Source organism: Microcebus murinus, chromosome 16 (genome assembly GCF_040939455.1).
Source record: "Microcebus murinus isolate Inina chromosome 16, M.murinus_Inina_mat1.0, whole genome shotgun sequence".
NCBI classification, from domain to species: Eukaryota; Metazoa; Chordata; class Mammalia; order Primates; family Cheirogaleidae; genus Microcebus; species Microcebus murinus.
In genome coordinates, this window is record NC_134119.1 from 18,080,513 (window position 1) to 18,099,822 (window position 19,310).

Below are 19,310 nucleotides of genomic sequence, written 5' to 3' on the forward strand. Positions count from 1 at the left end.
GCTGGTGAGTCTAATTTTAGCCCTGCCACCCTTGGAAGTCTCATTTTTCTCTTCCATTGATAATTTTATTTGCTATAATGGGAGGGTATGTTTTTATGTATGTGAAGTAGAAGATTTACCTTTTTTCCTTTGTACTAGTACTTACATGTTTTCATTGCATGAAATTTGAGTTTTGAATTTAGATGCTCTTTTTCCTTTTTTTTAAACTTTGTATCATTGATTATTTCAAAGACCCTATTTTGCCTGTGTGTTTAGCAGTATTTCCAGTGGTGCTTCAGTATTTCTGTGTATTCCAGCTGTTTATGGAGTCTTTATGTTTCTCTGCATTTTTTTGTTTTATTTTTTGAGGTGTACACACACAGTTACACTTCATGGAGTTGCATCCAGCCAAGTATCCATGTTCTTCTTGTGAAGAGGCAGAGAAAATCACCTCTCCCAAGAATTTCTACCTTCTGAACAAGGGAAATGTGTCCTGAAGAGCTGTACACAGATGGGAGGCAACTTGTTTGCTTGTTCTGCTGCTAGAGCATTGATTTAATTAGAAGACAGGCTGTGGGTGGCCATGTGCAGACAAAGAAGCACCAGACAGACCCCAGTTAGCCTGGGACAGTAAAAGTAAGTTACGCTCTTTTTAAAACACTTTTTTGAGTACTGATGCTGATTCTTGCCTTTCATACTAAGGGGCAAACTGTAACTTACTGTTTGTGTTCACACATGAGGTACATCTAAGACCCTAGAAATAAAACATGCTCTCTAGCACAAGGTAGTTGCTTACTGGAAAAGCAGTGATTCTTTTTTACTTGTTTTTTTTTTTTTTTTTTGAGACAGAGTCTCACTTTGTTGCCCAGGCTAGAGTGAGTGCCGTGGCATCAGCCTAGCTCACAGCAACCTCCAACTCCTGGGCTCAAGCGATCCTCCTGCCTCAGCCTCCCAAGTAGCTGGGACTACAGGCATGCACCACCATGCTCAGCAAATTTTTTTTCTCTCTCTCTCTCTCTCTATATATATATATCAGTTGGCCAATGAATTTCTTTCTATTTATAGTAGAGACGGGGTCACGCTCTTGCCCAGGCTGTTTTCGAACTCCTGACCTCGAGCAATCCGCCTGCCTCGGCCTCCCAGAGTGCTATCATTTTTTCTTTTTTGGAATAAAAAGAAAACGGAATCATTTATTACATTCTAGATTACATTACATCAGAACTCCCCTATATTAGCTTTGACCAAGTTAAAACACTTACATATAGAGCTTGTCATGTTTTATTTTGTACTGATGGGAGCATGAAGAATTATTTCACCTTTTTTGGCCATTTCTTTTTTTTTATTTTTTTTATTTTTTATTTTTTTTTTGTATATATATATTAGTTGGCCAATTAATTTCTTTCTATTTATAGTAGAGACGGGGTCTCACTCTTGCTCAGGCTTGGCCATTTCTTGATGAGCTGTGTGGACCTTATCAAATATATTCATCTTGGCTAAATCTAGTGGGAGATATGGTCCAAGGTCAGACTTAGCAGTTCCTAAGGAGAGGATAGCTTTATGTATGAGCCTTTATTTTTCTCTGGGAGTTGTTACTCTCAAGAATATACTACATTTTGGAGCTACTTAAAGCTACATATGTTTATATGGTAGAGTTGGTGGTAATCCTGTGTTTTGACTATGTGGAAGCAATGAGACTTTTGGACTTGAGTGTAAAATGTCTTCTAGTCCTATATTAATAGGGTTATTAAAAGGGATTTAATTAGATTCATTGGTCTTAGGATTTATAGTGTTGTGATTTTTGAATCATTCTCTGTGTGTATATATTTATATGTTTGGATCTGTATCATTTGGGGCATCAGTTTTATATAATCCAACATCTCTTTTTGTTTTTGCTTTTGGTAATGGAGGAGTTAGGCCAAGAAGAGTTTTTCACAGAATCACAGGCTGATACGATAATGTTCAATTTAAAAGACTGTCTTTTTTTTAATAGCCACTTATCTATACATACTTATTAAATATAATTTTTAAACTTCATGTTTTAAGAAATATCAAAACTTGTGAACATCCAACCGGGGTAAAATGGTAAAGATTGGTAACAGTGTTAAGGATAGTGAACAATTGCAATGCTCATACCCTGCTGGCAGGAGTGTAAACTGGCAGTATTTACTAAAGCTAAACATACCCTGTGACCCAGCAACTGCACTCCTGGATATATATATAGCCAACAGAAAAGAGTAGAATATTCTTAACAGCATCATTCTTAATAGTCCCAATTTGGAAATAATTCAAATGTCCATTAATAACAGAATGGATGGAAAAATTCTGGTATATTTATGCAAATATGACAGAGCAATGAAAATGAATTTCTGCTACACAGAGCAACAAAGATACACTACTTTAAGTAGTTCAAAAACAGGCTAAACTAATCTTTGGTGATAGAAGTGAGAATAGTGGTAGCCTTTGGGGGTGCTAAGGGTGGTGGGTACTGACTGGGAACAGGCACCTATAGAAGGCCTTCTGGAGCAATGGAAACGTTCTCTAACTTGATCTGCCCAGTAAACAGGTGAACACTATGTAAAAGTTTTTCCAGCTGTATACTTAAAAATCTGTGTACCTATATTGCAACAAAGAAAAATAACTTGTAAACAACTAAGGTCTTGGGACTGTGGCCAACAGACTGGAAGTACAGCCATGAGACAAAAAGTAACCTGATAAAAGTACCTTTGTCCCTTTCCTGTAACATGGAAAAGAACACCTAAAAAAAAAAAAAAAAAAAAGAAATACACTTTTTTTTTTTTTTCTGAGTAGTAGTTAACCACAAAGAAATACACTTTTTTTAAATGTAAAAAGGTATTTCTTTTATTATAATGGTTTCAACTTTGGCTTAAGGTTCATAATACTGTTTCTAGATAATTTTCCATTGTTATATAACTAGGCAACTTTGTTATGTTAAAGATACCAGTTAGCACTGAGTTTTAACCACTCGTTTTGCTAAATTTTGAGTAAACAGCTAAACTCAATATAAAATCTGGCCTACGGAATTGTAGTGGCTATTTTTTGCTAGTAATATTCCAAAAGAAATATACTTATTTTTACTATATTCTTTATCTAACCTAAAATCTGCTGTCACTGTTTAGTGAAGGTAGAACAGAGAAGTAAAATTCTTTAAAATATAGAAAATGTATTGTCTATTAAGATTTTACAAAAAAAATAAAAAAAAAACACCAGAAAAACAAAAAGAGTACCCTAAAACAGCTCATATACTTTGTACTCTAGTGTGTATGTCTAACACTGTGAAGATTCAGTTCAGGGAATGAGTTTTAATATTATTAATAAATAAATAAATACTCAATTTAACTAAATACTTGACAGGATTCCTCATGAATATTTTTAGGAAAGCATACAAATAAAAAGATTAACAGATTTAAAAATCTTAAAAAGAAAGAACAAAAGTACCTAAAATTATGCATATATGCAGGCAGAATAAACTCTGGCCTGCAGTATAGGTAAGGCAAGAGTGAATGTATGTAACACCTTGAGACATAAAATATTGTTAATTACAATCTTATATATGTATATATAAAATAAAACATTTTGTATTGGTTGTATGAACTAGATTATAACATACAAATGTTAGCATTAACCCAAAACTTCCTGAATGGCTGACATAGCACATTAGTGAGGTAATACAGGTAGGGTGTGAGACCATTCATTTTGCAAAGATATTTTCAGCTTTTGACTTTGATGCTATCACTTTCAAGGCACAAGTCCAGGTGCTCATTAATTTGAGATTCCAAAACTTCATTCTGACAAACCGGGCAGTTAACCATTTTGCTCTGATTGCATGAACTACTGGAATTCTGAGTTGTGGTTATAGGACGTGAAGTACACTTTGGATCATTACCATCACTTTGTATTTGTTCTTTCTTGATAAAAAAATTGTCAAAAACAGTCTTGTCTTCTAGCCTGGGTCGTTTATTTGGGAATTTATCTTCAGACCCACTCACCTCCTGGGTTACATTCACAGATGTTGATTCCATTGCTTTTAAAGAATTTCTTAGGGATATCTTAGAAGATGTGACCCTTCTTTGAGAACTAGAAGAAACTAAATTTTTAGTGATGTCAGCGACTGTTAAGCTTGTCGTTGGAGAAGATCCATTCACACTTCTGAAAGCCTTTTGGTTGGCAGCTGATACTCTAGGCAAATAGTTGCTTACAACATTTTGGTGACTGGTATTAAGAACAGGGGAGAGTAGATGAGAGGTTTTTTTACTTGAACCATTCTTTTCAAATTTCACCTCAGTTTTAACATTAGGTCTTAGAGTGTTTGCTGAATGGTCTTGACTTAAAAGATCTTGGGCTTTATCAATGGCCTGTGAGCTGATCAATTTCGCAGATGACGGTAAATTATTTGTTTCTGCTAGAATGTATCCTTTCCCACTAAAAGGGATTAACAGCTGTGCCTCACCTCTATTGGGTTTATCTTTATTCTCTACTGCTGACACTGGGGGCTTTCCTGGTTTTGTCTTTCCTTTGCCTTTTTTTGAGTAGTTCTCTGGTTCCTTGATTTTTATGTAAGTGCCTCCACAGGTTTTCTGGTGCTCAGCCCACCAGCAGTCATTAGCAGAGGGTGCCCTGTTAATAGCACGTTTGATGTAGCCATAATACGGTTGTTTGTACTGACACTGCCCATTGCAGCGCCACCAATGTCGCCGATACTCCTCCACCTCGTCATGAAAAGTATGGTATACCGTAATATTGGCTCCAGTCAGGCGGTTGATGCGATGCATATGTTTACAAAACTCTGGACCATGCCCTTCCCGGTCTTTATCATTATTAGTGACAAATAAATAGGCATGTATCATTTCATGCAAGAGGGTCTCTACAAGATCCTTTCTTGGTCTCAACTTTAAAAGGGGTTCACTGAGACGGATGGAACACATTCCACCTTTCCCTTCATAGCTGCATATCCCAGCACACATGGTCATTCGCATGCTCCACTTCACTTCAACGGCCTCCAGCTGGCCCCAGAAGAACCGGTCGTTAAACTGCACAAACAGGCCCTGCAGATCCGGGGTGGGGTCCACCAACTCCCAGGACGCGTCCACCAGCGACAGGGGCTCCTGGGCTGGATCGCGCTCTGCGTCCTGCAAGTTCCATTCCTCCTGAAGCCGCAGTGCCAGAATCAGGTCCTCATCCATCACTGCCAGGATCCCAGGCGGGGTCTGCTGGCGTTAGGCTGGCTCGGGTGAGGCTGTGAACCCACGCAGTGAAGGCGGAAGGCGCGAAGGGCCGGGTCGAACTCCTAGGAGATACCGGCTTCCGGGCTGCTCTCGGGTTGGCCCGCCAATCTCGCGAGAGCTCAGGGAAAACTGGTTTGAGCATGACAACGAGAAGTGAGGTTACCCTAAACGCTGAAGCCAAGATTCTGGGACTTAAGAAAAGCAAGTGTTAACAATATTTGTACCCCCCATAATATGATAAAATAAAAAAAAAAAACTAAAAGCAAGTGTTGATGACACCTCATGGCGGTCGGAGAACCAGGGTTCCTGAGATCGGGCCGAGTAAGCTAGTTATAGCAATAGTTATAGTTAAAGCTAGTTATAGTTAGTTATAGTTATAGCTAGTTATAGCTTCCCGGAAGCTAGTTATAGCCGGTAACTTCAAACCCCCGGCTATAGCTAGTTATAGTTATAGCTAGTTATAGCTTCCAGGAAGCTAGTTATAGCCTTTACCCCTTTCTGGTAACTTCAAATCCCCGGCTACTTCAAGCCCCTGCGCAGTACCTTAAAAGACTGTCTTTTGATTTTAAGTTTTTTTTGCATCTCTCAAACCCAGGCCTTTATTCAGAATCTGGAAAAAAAATGAGGAAGAAATTTAAATTATGTGATTTTTAAGAATTCCATCAAGATTGTATTCTAAATCTTGCTCTAGGCAGGGCATGCTGGCTCACTCCTCTAATCATAGCACTCTGGTAGGCCGAGGCAGGAGGATTGCTTGAGTTCGGGAGTTCGAGGCCAGCCTGAGCAAAAGCGAGACCCTGTCTCTACTAAAAAAAATAGAAAAAATTAGCCAGGCATGGTGGTGCACACCTGTAGTCCTAGCTATTTGAGAGGCTGAGGCAGGAGGATTGCTTGAGCCCAGGAGTTTGAGGTTTCCTGAGCTAGGCTGATGCCACAGCACTCTAATCTGGGCAACAGAGCCAGACTCTGCGTCAAAAAACAAAAAAAGAAAATCTTGCTCCAAAGTAGAACAAAACTTTGCTTACAATTTTCCCCATTGTTTGTGTCTGTCTTTTTGTTTTCTTTTCCTCCCTCTGTTCCTTATGTGTGTAGCAGACTTTAAGTGTTAGATTAATGAAGAAGTGTATCTCACCATAGAAAACAACTTAAAATTGAATCCTAGACATCCCAGTTGACAGAAGTTCTTTGGCCATTCCGATTGCCAGGGTTTTTTTTACTAGCAGTCATTTTCACTCAAGGTCCAGCCTCATGCATGGTATACACATTTCTTGACAGTTCTTGACATGCATGTACTATAACACAGGGCATCAACACTATAACACATTCAGAGTGGGGGACTTATTTATGTTTCCCTCTCTGGGAGTACGTGCACATGTTAACATTTTCTGGTGGGTTGGAAATCCTTTATTTATTATTATTTTTTTTTTAAGGAACCAAGTTTTCTGCTAGGAAATCCTTTAATAAAAAGAAGCATAGTTAGTAGAGGACTTGAAAGTTAATAATACCTCTCCCCAGACCCTCAACCAATTCTGACCATGTTGTTTGATAGAAGGATGGTTTAAGTTATTATAATTCCATGGTCTGTTAGGTTCTTTTTGAGTGATATTTCCATATTATTGTCAACATGGTTAAAAGGTATAATTATTTAGGTTGAAGGGAAGTATAAGTGGCTGCCAAATTTGGCAATACTGGAGAAATAGCTACGTTTGTCTTTTGTATTGTAGATCATGTAGAAAGGACAATTTTAGGTACTGTGTGTGCTAACGTCTTCCTGGACATCATAAGGAATCCAACTAAAACAAAGTTTAAAACTTTTTCAGATGTGCAAGTCTATTGAAGCCAATATTTTATTTTAGAGATATGTGTTGTGTTTGACAAGTAACTCTTTGTACTGCAGTTCTGTGGCTTTCAATTAAAAAAACATGAAAATAAACTATTGTGATGTCATTTTTCTGCTTAATTGTATGCTTATTTATAAATTAGGCAGATTAATAATACAAAGGAGGTGAGTGTAGATGTGTAGTGCTTGTTTATTAAAATATTTAATAAATTAAAGAAAAATGATTCCATACTTAACAGAATATTTTGTGCCAGATCAACAAATGCTCTAATGAACAAATATCAACGTTTGTTCTATTTTTTTCTGACATTTCCAGAAAAGCTTAGGCACTTTATGAAGATTATGAAAAAGCTTAGTTCCTAGTACATATGCTGTTATTTGAGTTTTTTTTTTTTTAAATAAAGTATGTTATCTTTTGTGTAATTGAACAGTTAAAAAAATGAACTGTCACAGATACTAAAACTTGGTATTCAACATACTATATTTGACTCCAAGTGTTCACAGAGTGTGATGCAAACAAATGTTCTCTCAACTTACATCCAGGATAGCTAAAATATTACTTTAACACATGTTAAAAGTAGAGCACTGCAACTATTTGGCTAGATATAATTCCAGGCTGTCTAAGTTGAGTAATTTCCTCAGGCATTCCAACTTTGATCAACCACAGCAAGAACTTTTAGCATGTCTGTAAAGCAGCCAGTGCATCTGTAAATATGTCCTGAGGTAGAGAGAAAAGAGAGAATGCCAAAAAAGAGTACTTTGTCATTAAGGAGCAGTTACAGAATGAAAATGGAAAGTTTTTTGTTTCCTTAGGAACGCTTTTTAGATAATTGAGCCTCTGATTTCTAAGTATGCCCTGTGGTTCTGTATTAATGAATGAAAGGCCTAATAATGTTTTCTGGCTAACTATGCTGAAACTTATTGGTTAGAGTCCATTAATTCTTGACTTTCTACTCCTTATAAAAAATATTAATTGGCTAAAACCCCAACATTATCAATAGTATGTATTTCAGTAAAGCATGGCTAGTTTGTAATTGGCCAATATTTGGGTGAAAATGTTCTTCCATGACTGTTTTTGAGAATAACTAAGAGCAGATATAATCTCATATGCTTTTTTTTCAACACATGGATGAAAACACATTTTCTGTTTTTTATTTTCAGTGAATTGAAAATGAATTTGTGAATATCTACTAGTTTGATACGTAAGCATTAACTTAAGAATATTTGTAATGGTAAATCTCCCTCTGCTATATGAGAAACTGCATTTTTTCTGTATTTTTTACATAACAAGTTCATATCACAGGAATATAACTTCCTTAGAAATATTTTAAGGTACAATTAGCAACTACTTGCGAATTGGATATTAAATTGGATGATCCATCTAGCTTCTTTCTGACCTTGCTTTCTGTAGCCCCATGATAACAGATACTATGACCTCCAATTTAGTTGTGAAAATTCTTTTTAGTTCAGTCTTGTATCAAAACTGTGAAGGAATCCATAATTCTCTTAATGACTTCCATGTTGCAGATCTCTTATTATTCATATTCTCCAATTATTTAGTAATGGAAAAGAAGGTTAATACAGTTCAATAAAATTTCTCACCAATAAAAGTTTTGCTCCTACAGATACTTGGTGAAAAAGAGAAGAAGAAGAAAAAAAGTTTTGCCATAGTTTCACCTTCTTTTCATTGAAAACTTTTTCAGTACTGAGCAAAGGCAGTATAGTTGATAGATTTACATCCTTCAAGCCCCTCCCCTATATCCTAAAAGAGGTACAGAGAAATGGTGAATGGGCAAATTGGGGGAGAAGATGGAGGGGCAAGTGTGCATCCAATAATTGATGTTCATGGGCAGGCTCCTTGAGCAGATATTTGAGTTGGTGACCTTGTTACTGTTTCTATGTTTACCAGAGAATTTTTCTTCCTGTAAATCTTGTTTATCTGAATGCCATAATTTCTTCAAAATTTAATACTTATTTTATTTCATGTGCCTACTGCTTTGATCTTGAAGTCAATAAAGTTCACACTGAGAACCATAAGAGCCAACTTTTGCCTATATGGGGGCTGGTTATCTAAATTATAGATAGATTCCTATTATTCTATAATTATTTTACCTGATTATTTCTTTGAGGTTTTTTTTGTGTTACATGAACATTGATGTCCCCTCCTCCTGTGTATGTTTTGTGGTTTTGTTTTTTTGCCACAAAGTACTAGTTCCGATAGGAATAACGTGTTTTCTCTTATCATCTTGATGAAGGTAGTTCACCACTGGATAAAGTTATAAATGAAGTCATCTATACTAATAGTATTTGAGAAAAATACCATGATATTTTATTAGTCTCCTTCTTGTGGATTCTTTGTAGAAAGCTCATCTGACTTATTTTGGAGAAGTAAAACAGTATTACAAGTTTTTTTGTTGTTGTTGTTATAATCAGAAGATATGTGGCTTTTTTGACCACTTACCTGGCTCTTCTTAGTAAAGGTGGATTGACATGTTGTAGATAGATAACATAGGTTAAATGGCTTACTTCTGTACTTCTTATCTTATTTCTTATTTAAGAAGCATTAGGTAAGAATATTCAGTATTTTAAATATTTAAGTAAGCATGATAGTTAAATCGATTTGTTGTTAGGACTGGCATTGGTGTCAAAGAACTACTTTGCCCAAAATTTGTATGGAAAACTGAAGCCTTATCAAAGCTCAGACTTTGCATCTGGAGAAGCTTGAGACCTTCTTAACCTTTACAAAGTGATGGAGACTGGAGATTGCAAAAGAAACATTTCACAGATGCGTGTCTGTTGGCACATGGACTAATTTTTAAACATTGGCATTCTCTCAGGGCTGGAGTTTTCCATGGCTGAGTGACAGCTGCCGCTTTTGAGTATAGGAGCTTTTGTGTGACTAAGACTATATTTCATTTTAAGGTACAATTGAAAATAAGTCTTGGACAAAGATGCTAACTTTTGTCTCAAGGGCCAAGGAAATGAGCTGATGCTTTAATTGACATTAGTTTAATACTCTAGAGGTTACAAATTATTGTAACAGATTTCTATCAAAAGTAGGAATAAAACTGGAATGAGCTTTGATCTAGCTTTTTAAAGTTGGAATTGGAGTTAGGTATTAGCTTATTATTTTGAAAATGAACTTCAAATCAAACTAAAGACTTTTCAAAAAAATTTCTCATTGAAGCAATTTGAACTATTACCAAAGTATATCACTCCAAAGAGTTTAGAGCTGAAGCTAAAGCAGATCAAATACACTGTGACCCAAATAAGCCTGAACCAAAGTGTTCCTAAAGGATATTTAGCTTCCAACATCATTTATCTTATCTTGATTCCATTACTTTTTAATGGAAAACATACTAAGAAAAACCATTGGTTTGAAAACCATATTTGTGGCTGAATCTGTGATGATTGCCCAGAAAGTTTTCTATGTCCATTTACCAGGGACTGTCTCTAATTTCATTAATTTTTTTCCAGCCCATCTAATTTTTCTCCAAAGTTGAATCCTGGCCTCCAGAGTCGTTAGCTTTTTTAACCTCTCATGACTCATTTGTAGCTTTTTTACTCCCCATCTCTCTTGTGCTATTGCTAATAGATGTCTTTACAAGCCCCCTCAGGATGTGACTTGTGGAGAAAGTGAAGTTAAGCAGCTATGGAGTTCATTTAAATCGGAGTTTCTCCAGGTGAGGGCCATGGTCCAGCTGGATCAGAATTATTTGAGGTAGCTTATTAAAAAATGAAGATTTCCTAGTTTAAACTTATATGCTCTAAATCAGAATCTTTTGGGATGGGAGTCTGGAAATTTTCATTTTTTGATTCTTTTTAAGAAACTTTAAAATTTGAGTTAAATATAGACATATGCAGTCTTAAGAAATAATGGAGATCCTTTGGACCCTTTAATTCACAATGGTAATAGTTTTAAAAAAATTACTATTTTTTAATTTTAAGATTTTATATTATAGTTTTAAAACTTTTACTATACACATAAGAAACTATATACATTTATTCTGAGGGGACAGTTCCATGAATTTTTCAGAGTGAAGATAGCCCTGTGTCACCAATACCAAGATCAGGAAATGGAACATTTCCAGCCTTCCAGAAGGCCTCTTGGGCCCCCTTCTAGTCATTCTAGGGTAACACCTGTTCTGACTTCCATTGCCATATTGTCTTTCCTGTTCTAGAACTTAACAAATGGAATTATACAATGTGTATTCTTTTGTGTCTGCCTTTTTTGTTTGTTAATTGAGATGAAATTTATATAACACAAAATTAACCATTTTAAAGTGAATAATTCATTGACATTAAAATGTTTACAGTGTTGTGTAACCACTTGTATCTTGTTCCAGACATTTTTGTCTCCCCAAAGGAAACCATGTGCCCATTAAGTAAGAGCTCTCTATTACTCATGCATCTCCCCACTGGCAACCACCAATCTGCTTTCTGTCCCTATGGATTTACCTATTCCAGATATTTCATGTAAGCGGAATCATGCCTTTATTATTATTATTATTATTATTTCGGCATATTATGGGGGTACAGATTTTAAGGTTTCAATAAATGCCCATTCCCCCCTTCCCCTGGAATCATGCCTTTTATGTAACTTTTTGTGTCTAGCTTTTTCCACTTAGGTGTGTTTTTCAGGTTCATACGTTGTAGCATATATCAGTACTTCATTCCTTTTTTTCAGAGGAGTATTCAACATTATTCATGTATATATCACAATTTGTTTATCCATTAGTAGACATTTGAGTTGTTTCTGTCTTTTGTCTATTGTGAATAGTATTGCTGTGAATGTTCCTGTACAAGTATTTGAGTACCTGCTTTCAGTTGTTTTGGGTAAATACCTAGAAATGGAATTGCTGGGTCTTCTGGTAATTCTATGTTTTAAGTTTTTGTGGGTCTACCAAACTGTTTTCCATAGCAACTGAATGAAGTGTTTTACATTTCCAGCAGCAATATATGAGAGTTATAATTTTTCTCCATCCTTGCCAGCACTTGTCATCATACCCATCCTTGTGGCGTGAAGTGGTACCTCATTGTGTTTTTGATTTTCATTTCCCTAATGACAATGATGCTGAACATATTTTCATGTGCCTGTTGGCCATTTATATATCTTCTTTGGAGAAATATCTATTCAAGTCCTTTGCACATTTTTTCATTGGGATTTTCTTTGGTTGTTGAAAGTTGGAGTTCTTTATATTCTGGATACTAGACTATTATACTTTTCTGTAGTTATGAAATTATGTCAAAAGAAACACTTAGAAGGATATTCATGTGGTCTTTTTGTCTCCCTTTTATAGTCTTTTGACCATGCCCAGTACTCCCTATCTCCTATCCTATTTTATATTTTACTAGCATATTTACTGCTGTTTAATATGCCATCTAATGTGTTTAATTTCTTACTGTCTTTCTCCCTTAGCTAGAATTGAGGCCCCATGTGGGAAAGGATGTTTTTCTATTTTGTTCACTGTTTTATTTCCATTATTTAGATCAAGGATCGGCCAACTGTGACTGGAAAGCCAAATCTGGCCTACTCCTTTGTTTTTGAATAGCCCACAAACTAAGAATGTTTTCACTTTTTTTAAAATAGTTGAAACAAAATCAAAAGAGGAATAATCTTCCATGATACCAGAAAATTATGTGAAATTCAAATTTCAGTGTCCATAAATGAAGTTTTATTGGAACATAGCCATGCTTATTTGTTTATTTTCTCTGGCTGCTTTTGGGCTACAGTGGTAAAGTTGAGTAGTTGTAGTGTTGTCTGTGTGGCTCACAAAGCCTGAACTGTTTAATAGATATGGCCCTTTATAGAAAAGATTTGCCTGGCATATAGGTGCCCAATAAATTTTTGTAGAATGAATGAGTCTTAACCTATGGTACCACAGAGGAATCTAAATTGGAAATCCTTCAACCACCCAGTTCTTGAAAATTTGAGCTTGTCAAAAATTTTTTGTTTTGGCTGCTAAACAAACAAAAAAAATCTCCAAATGATTTTTTTCAGTCAGAAATACAGTTTCAATGGCCTCTATTCATATTCTCAATGTGAGTATTGATGATGAGATAGTAGGGAATTAGTAATTCTTAGCATGGTATTAGGTAATATAGGCATATTATACAAGTTTTACTAGTGTTAGTGTGGAAAAGATCATGACAACATGTAGAACACATCCTGTTTTTATTACTCTATTTTAAAAAATTGAAGAAAGTTTGTTTCAAAGTCTGTATTTCCCCCCTTTCTCATAGCTTTAGATCAATAAAGCTACCTACTTATCAATAAAGGCAACAATTAAATAATTTTGATAGTATAATTAGTTTTGAATAAGAAATTATATTATCACATGTTCTATATTTTATTCATCTAATGATGTATTTGTTGATTTTGTACTTGAATGACAGAGTATGAATACTAACATATTGGTAATTTCCTGTTAATGTCTGACTTCTTCTTGAAGGAAGATTGGAAATTGAACAAATATAAATCATTCTATATAAAAATATTTTATAATGTGCTAGCATAGTTTTTGTACAACATTTGAAAACTAAATTGTTTACATCTGTAAGAGCTATTAATAGAGGTCTCCTAATAGATCCCCAGAGGTATAGTATACCCTGTAGCCTTGCAAACAGTTCTTATTTTATTTTATGCTTTCAGCAAAGGGCATTATATGGGTAATATACATTGTGGTCCCTAGTAAAAGAGGAACACTTTGCAGGTTTTTGTCTTGGCTTGGCCTTCCCAAATTTCATTAACAGAAAAGGGTTTGCGTGTTGTGGTGAGAGAGTGACTCCTGACTCACCTCTTGGTCTTCCTGCCCTCTCTTTGCTGGGTTAGTCAAAGGGATCTTACTTTTAAAGCCTGTCTTCTTTAAAAATTATGAGTAAACTTAAAATATATTTTGCTTTTGAAATTCCATCTCTTAGGAGGGGGACAGGATGGGGCTGAGTGGGAAAAAATTCCATCTTTTAGAAACTGAAAATACTATTGCCTGAGTTTATTTCATTTTTCTTATTTTAATAATGAAAAGATTGGATTCTTAACACTATTACATTTCGGTGGCATTTCTATATAGGAGTAACTTGTAAAAATTAATAAGTATCAGTTTGCTTAAGGTGTTATAGTTCCCAATGATTATTCTGTTTATATCTAGTTGTAATTAACTGCTGTTCATTCATTCTACAAATATTTATTGACTATGATGTGCTAAGCATTGCTTTAGACATTGGGATACAATACCTAAGAAGGCAAATTCTTGTACTTATGGGTCTTACATTCCATGGGAGGAGCTAGATGAACATTGTATATAATGTCAGGTAGTGGAAAGTACCTTAAAAATAGTAAGAGAGAAGAGAATGATTGGGGAGGGCTGGGAAAATGCTATTTTAGATAAATCAATGAGGGGTGGCCTCTTCGATGTCATTTGAGCAGAGACATAAATGAAATGGGGGAGGGCTCTTGAAGATGTTGGGGAAGGGAATAGTGAGTGCCATGGCGTCAGCCTAGCTCACAGCAACCTCAAACTCCTGGGCTCAAGCAATCCTGCTGCCTCAGCCTCCCGAGTAGCTGGGACTACAGGCATGCGCCACCATGCCCAGCTAATTTTTTCTGTATATATTAGTTGGCCAATTAATTTCTTTCTATTTATAGTAGAGATGGGGTCTTGCTCTTGCTCAGGCTGGTTTTGAACTCCTGACCTCGAGCAATCCGCCTGCCTCGGCCTCCCAGAGTGCTAGGATTACAGGCATGAGCCACCACACCCAGCCCGGGGAAGGAGAAGGGAATTCTTGATCAGAGGGAAAAGTACCCCACTGTCCCTTTTTATTTCATTTCATTCTTTTTTGTAATAACTGATCACCATATGACATCGGTTATTTATATATACATACACATGTATGTTTACATGTACATAGTCTGTGTTTATTGACCCTCTTCCCTTATTAGTTTATCTCTCACTAAGTTCAGCATTTCAAAGGAATGAATGAACAACAGATGCAAAGGCCTTGAAGTGAGGCATTCTTGGTGTGCTCAGGCAATTGCAGTGTGGCTGGTGTACAGTAAGGGAGAAGAAAAATAGGAGAGAGTAAGTTGGAAGATGGCTGGAGGAGCCAGATCATGTAGGCTCTTGTAAACCTTGGAAATCAGGACTTTGGATTTTGTTTTGAGACAGGGTTCTGCTTTGTTGCCCTGGCTTGTCTTGAGTTCATGGGCTCAAGCAATCCTCCCACCTCAGCCTCCCAAGTAGCTGGCATTACAGGCGTGTGCCACCATGCCTGTCAGGACTTTGGATTTTATTCTAAGTGTGATGGAAAACTACTTGTAGGTTTTTGAACAGAGGAGTAACAGGATCTGACAGATCTTAAAATGGTTACTTATTGGTCATGATTACTAATTATACAAAATGAGTCACATCAGAAAATAGACAGGTGACCTTTAAAAAGCTTATCTATATCATTTATAAAGGCGAAGCTAGTGTATAGGCTGATTACTTTATGTTAAGTAATATGCTACTTTTTTTGTCAGCTTCATTGAAGTATATATACAACCAAATCCATCAATTTTATGTGTACAGTGATAAGTTTTAACAAATACATATAGTTGTGTAACCACTAATGCAATCATGCTGTATAACATTTGCATCACCCTCAAATTCTCTCATACCTGACTATAGTGAATCCTTTCCTCTCAATGGTCCCTGGCAACCACTGACTGTCTGCTTTTTGTCACTATAGTTTGGCCATTTCTAGATTTTGTTGTAAATAGAATCACACAATTAGTGATCTTTTGTGACTGGCTTTTTTCGCTTAGCATAATGGTTTTGAGATTCATCCATATTGTAGGGTGTATGAGAAGTATAAGTATATAAATCTTCCTGTGGACTTTATGTGAATTTAATTTATGTGGTCATTGGCTTTCATTTCTCTTGGATAAATACTTAGGAATAGAATTGCTGGGTCTATGGTAAGTGTATGCTTAACTTTAAAGAAAACTATCAAACTATTTGTCACTTGCATTCTCACTAGCAATGTGTGAGGGTTGCAGTTGTTCCACATTTTTGCCAATACTCAGTAGTGTAAATCTTTAAGATTTTAGCCATTTTAGTGGTTATATAGTGGTATCTGGTGGTTTTAATTAGCATTTCCCTAATTACTAATGTTAATAAAAATTATTTATGATCCTTGTGAAAGATTGTAAAGCAGACTTTATTCAAGTGGGGGAAACTATTGTGATAGGTATAGGAACCACTGCTGTAGCTGGGATTTTGCAGTGAGGAAATGGGCTCAACTCTGAATATAGCATGGGAAAACAGGAATTTATAGCCAAGGAACAGGGTAGGGATCAGTGGATGGAGGATTACTAAGAGGTAACATTAGGGGTAAGGGGGATTCTAGCTAAACTGACTTAATAGGATTCTTCCTGGAGGAAAACCCGGGTGATCAGATATCACCTGGGGGCAGGGAAGGATAAGGAATCTGATTAGATATTGAGGGTGATCAGATATCAAGGGTTGGGGGTTCTTATCAAATTGACTTAGCAAGATTTGTAATAGAATTGGGCAATGCAGAAACAAACATGGAAGTCTAAAAGTCAGGCCTAGTTGAAAGGTTCAGAGGAGCCTAAGAAGAGTTTGGTCAGTGAGGGAATCTTTGTCAATAATGATGTTAAGCATCTCTTCATGTGTTATTTATAATCTGTGTATGAAACTGTTTGCCACTAAAAACTTTGGATTGTTTGTCTTACTGTATTGTATGGATTTTTAAAAAATTACATTTTGGATAAAAGTCCTTTAACAGATACATGTTTTGTAAAATTTTTCTCCCAGTTTGTAGCTTGATTTTTTTTTTTTTATAAATTATTTTAGAACAGTATTAGATTTACAGAACAATTATGAAAATAGTACAAAGAATTCCCAATTTCCCCAATTAGTGTCTGAATTAGTAGGTACTGTTGTCACAATGAATGAATCTATATTGATACATTATTAACCAAAGTCTTACTTTATTCAGATTTCCTCAGTTTTTGTGTAATGTTCTTTTTCTGTCCCAGGATCTCATCCAGGATACCACGTTACATTTTTAGCTGTCATGTCTCTTTAGGCTCTTTTGGCTGTGACAGTTTCTCAGACTTTCCTTGTTTTTATAACCTTAACAGTTTTGAGGAGTACTGGTCAGGTATTTTGTAGACTATCCCTCGATTGAGATTTGTCCAATGTTTTTCTCATGATTAGAATGGTTTTTGGGTGGAAGACCAGAGAGAAAATGCTATTCTCATCATATAATAATAAGAGTACTTACTGTGATGTACTTACCATGACTTATCACTGTTGATGTTGATTTCTGTCACATACCTTAGTGTTTGCCAGTTTCTTTACTCTAAATTTATTATTTTTTTCTTTCTAAGAAAGAAGTGCATACTGTGTTCTTCTGAAAGAAGTCAGTATGCACAGCTCACACTTAAGGAATAGAGAGTTATGCTTCGCCTTCTTGAGAGTGGAGTAACCAAAATTATTTGGAATTCGTTTGTACAGAAGATTTGTTTCTTCTCCCCTATTTATTTATCTATTCAATAATTAATTTATATCAGTGTGGGCTCATGGATATTTGATATTTATTTTATCCTTTTGGTTGTAATCCAGTATTACTTTATTTATTTTGTTGCTCAAATTGTTGCAGCTTTGGCCATTGGGAGCACTTTCAGTTGGCCCTTTTGTTCTTTTGATATACCCTAATCATTGTAAGGTTATTTTTTGAGAACTTTCTTACTTTCCAGTGGTATAAGATGCTTCAGGCTCATTTTGTATGTTTTTTGCCCCAGTCCTAGAATCAGCCATTTCTCCAAGGAATCTGGCTCCTTTTATTGGAGAATGTATGAGAAACCAAGACCTGAGTGCTACGTATACTTTTTGCTACTAGGTGTCATTAATTATAGGTTCTCTTAGTTGATAGAGCAAGGAAATATATGTTTTTATACTACCCCATGTATATGTGTATGCACATGTGTGTATATATATATATATATATATATATATATGTATTATCCTTATATAGTGGCTTGCTTTTTTATAGTAGCTTTTGAAGAGCAAAACATATTAATTTTGATAAGATTCAATTTGTTATTTTTTTCTTGTATAATTCATGTTTTTCATGTCATATGCAAGAAATCCTTGCCTAACTCAAGGACACAAGACTTTATCCTATATTTTCTTTTAGAATGTTTATAGTTTTAGCTCTGACATGTAGGTCTATGATTTATTTCAAAAATTAATTTTTGTGTATAGTGGTATGGGGTAAATGTCTTTTTTCCTTTGTATATTTTTCTAGTATCATTTTATTTTCACCATCTATCTAACAGGATGAATAGCAACATTTGTTGAAAAGATTATCCTTTCTCCATTGAATTGCCTTGTCATCTTTGTAAAAATTGATTACATATGTGCAGGTCTATTTCTGGATTCTATTCAATTTAATTCATCTATATGTCTAAATTTATGTCAATACAACACTCTCTTAAAATCTTGAAATTAGGCAACATAAGTCCTTACAGTTTGTTCTTTTCCAGAGATTTTTTTTTTGGCAATTCTAGTTCTTTTGCATCTGCATAAGCATTTTAAAATTAACATGTCAATCTTTACAAGAAAGTCTGCTGGAATTTTGACTGGGATTATGTTAAATCAGTTGATCAATTTAATAATATTGAATCTTCCAATTTGTAAGCATGGTATTTCTCCCCATTTATTGATATTTTCTTTAATTTCTCCCAGGATTGTTTTGTGGTTTCTAGTGTATAGATCTTGTACATACTTCATTTTGTTTATCCCTGACTATATCATGTTTTTCATGCTATCATAATGGATATTTTAAAAAATTCAATGTCTAATAGTTTGTTGTTACTGTGTAGGAAAAGAATACTTTTTCCTTTATATGCATTTTTTTTTTCCTCTTACTTGCCAAGACATTAGTATAATGATGAATGGAAGTGGTGAGAACAAATTATCTTTGCCTTGCTCCTGATGTTAGGGGAAAGCATTTAGTCTTTCACAATTATGACATTAGCTGTATATTTCTCATAAATAAACTTTTATCTGGTTGAGAAAGTTCCCTTCTATTTCTTGTTTTTTAGGATTTTTTAAAAAATTATGAATGGGTGTTGAATTTTGTTAGCTGCTTTATCTGTCTTTGTTGAGATAATCATATGGTTTTTCACTTTTCTCTTAGTACAGTGAATTACATTTATCAATTTTTTACTCAGTGTT

At 35.3% G+C, this 19,310-nt stretch overlaps 1 protein-coding gene and 1 pseudogene across 4 annotated transcripts in view; one reads left to right on the top strand and one right to left on the bottom strand.

The window, feature by feature from the left end:
- TASP1 (taspase 1) overlaps nt 1-19,310 on the top strand; it is a 311,116-nt gene that overhangs the window by 20,250 nt on the left and 271,556 nt on the right. The window contains exon 4 of one of the 4 annotated variants that reach the window (XM_076010923.1): nt 349-615. The exons of the other annotated variants lie outside the window; for them this stretch is intronic. The gene's annotated coding sequence lies outside the window, so the exon portion shown is untranslated. The remainder of the gene's footprint in view (nt 1-348; nt 616-19,310) is intronic. 4 annotated transcript variants of the gene reach the window in all.
- On the bottom strand, nt 3,708-5,180 carry LOC105880064 (DNA-dependent metalloprotease SPRTN pseudogene; annotated as a pseudogene).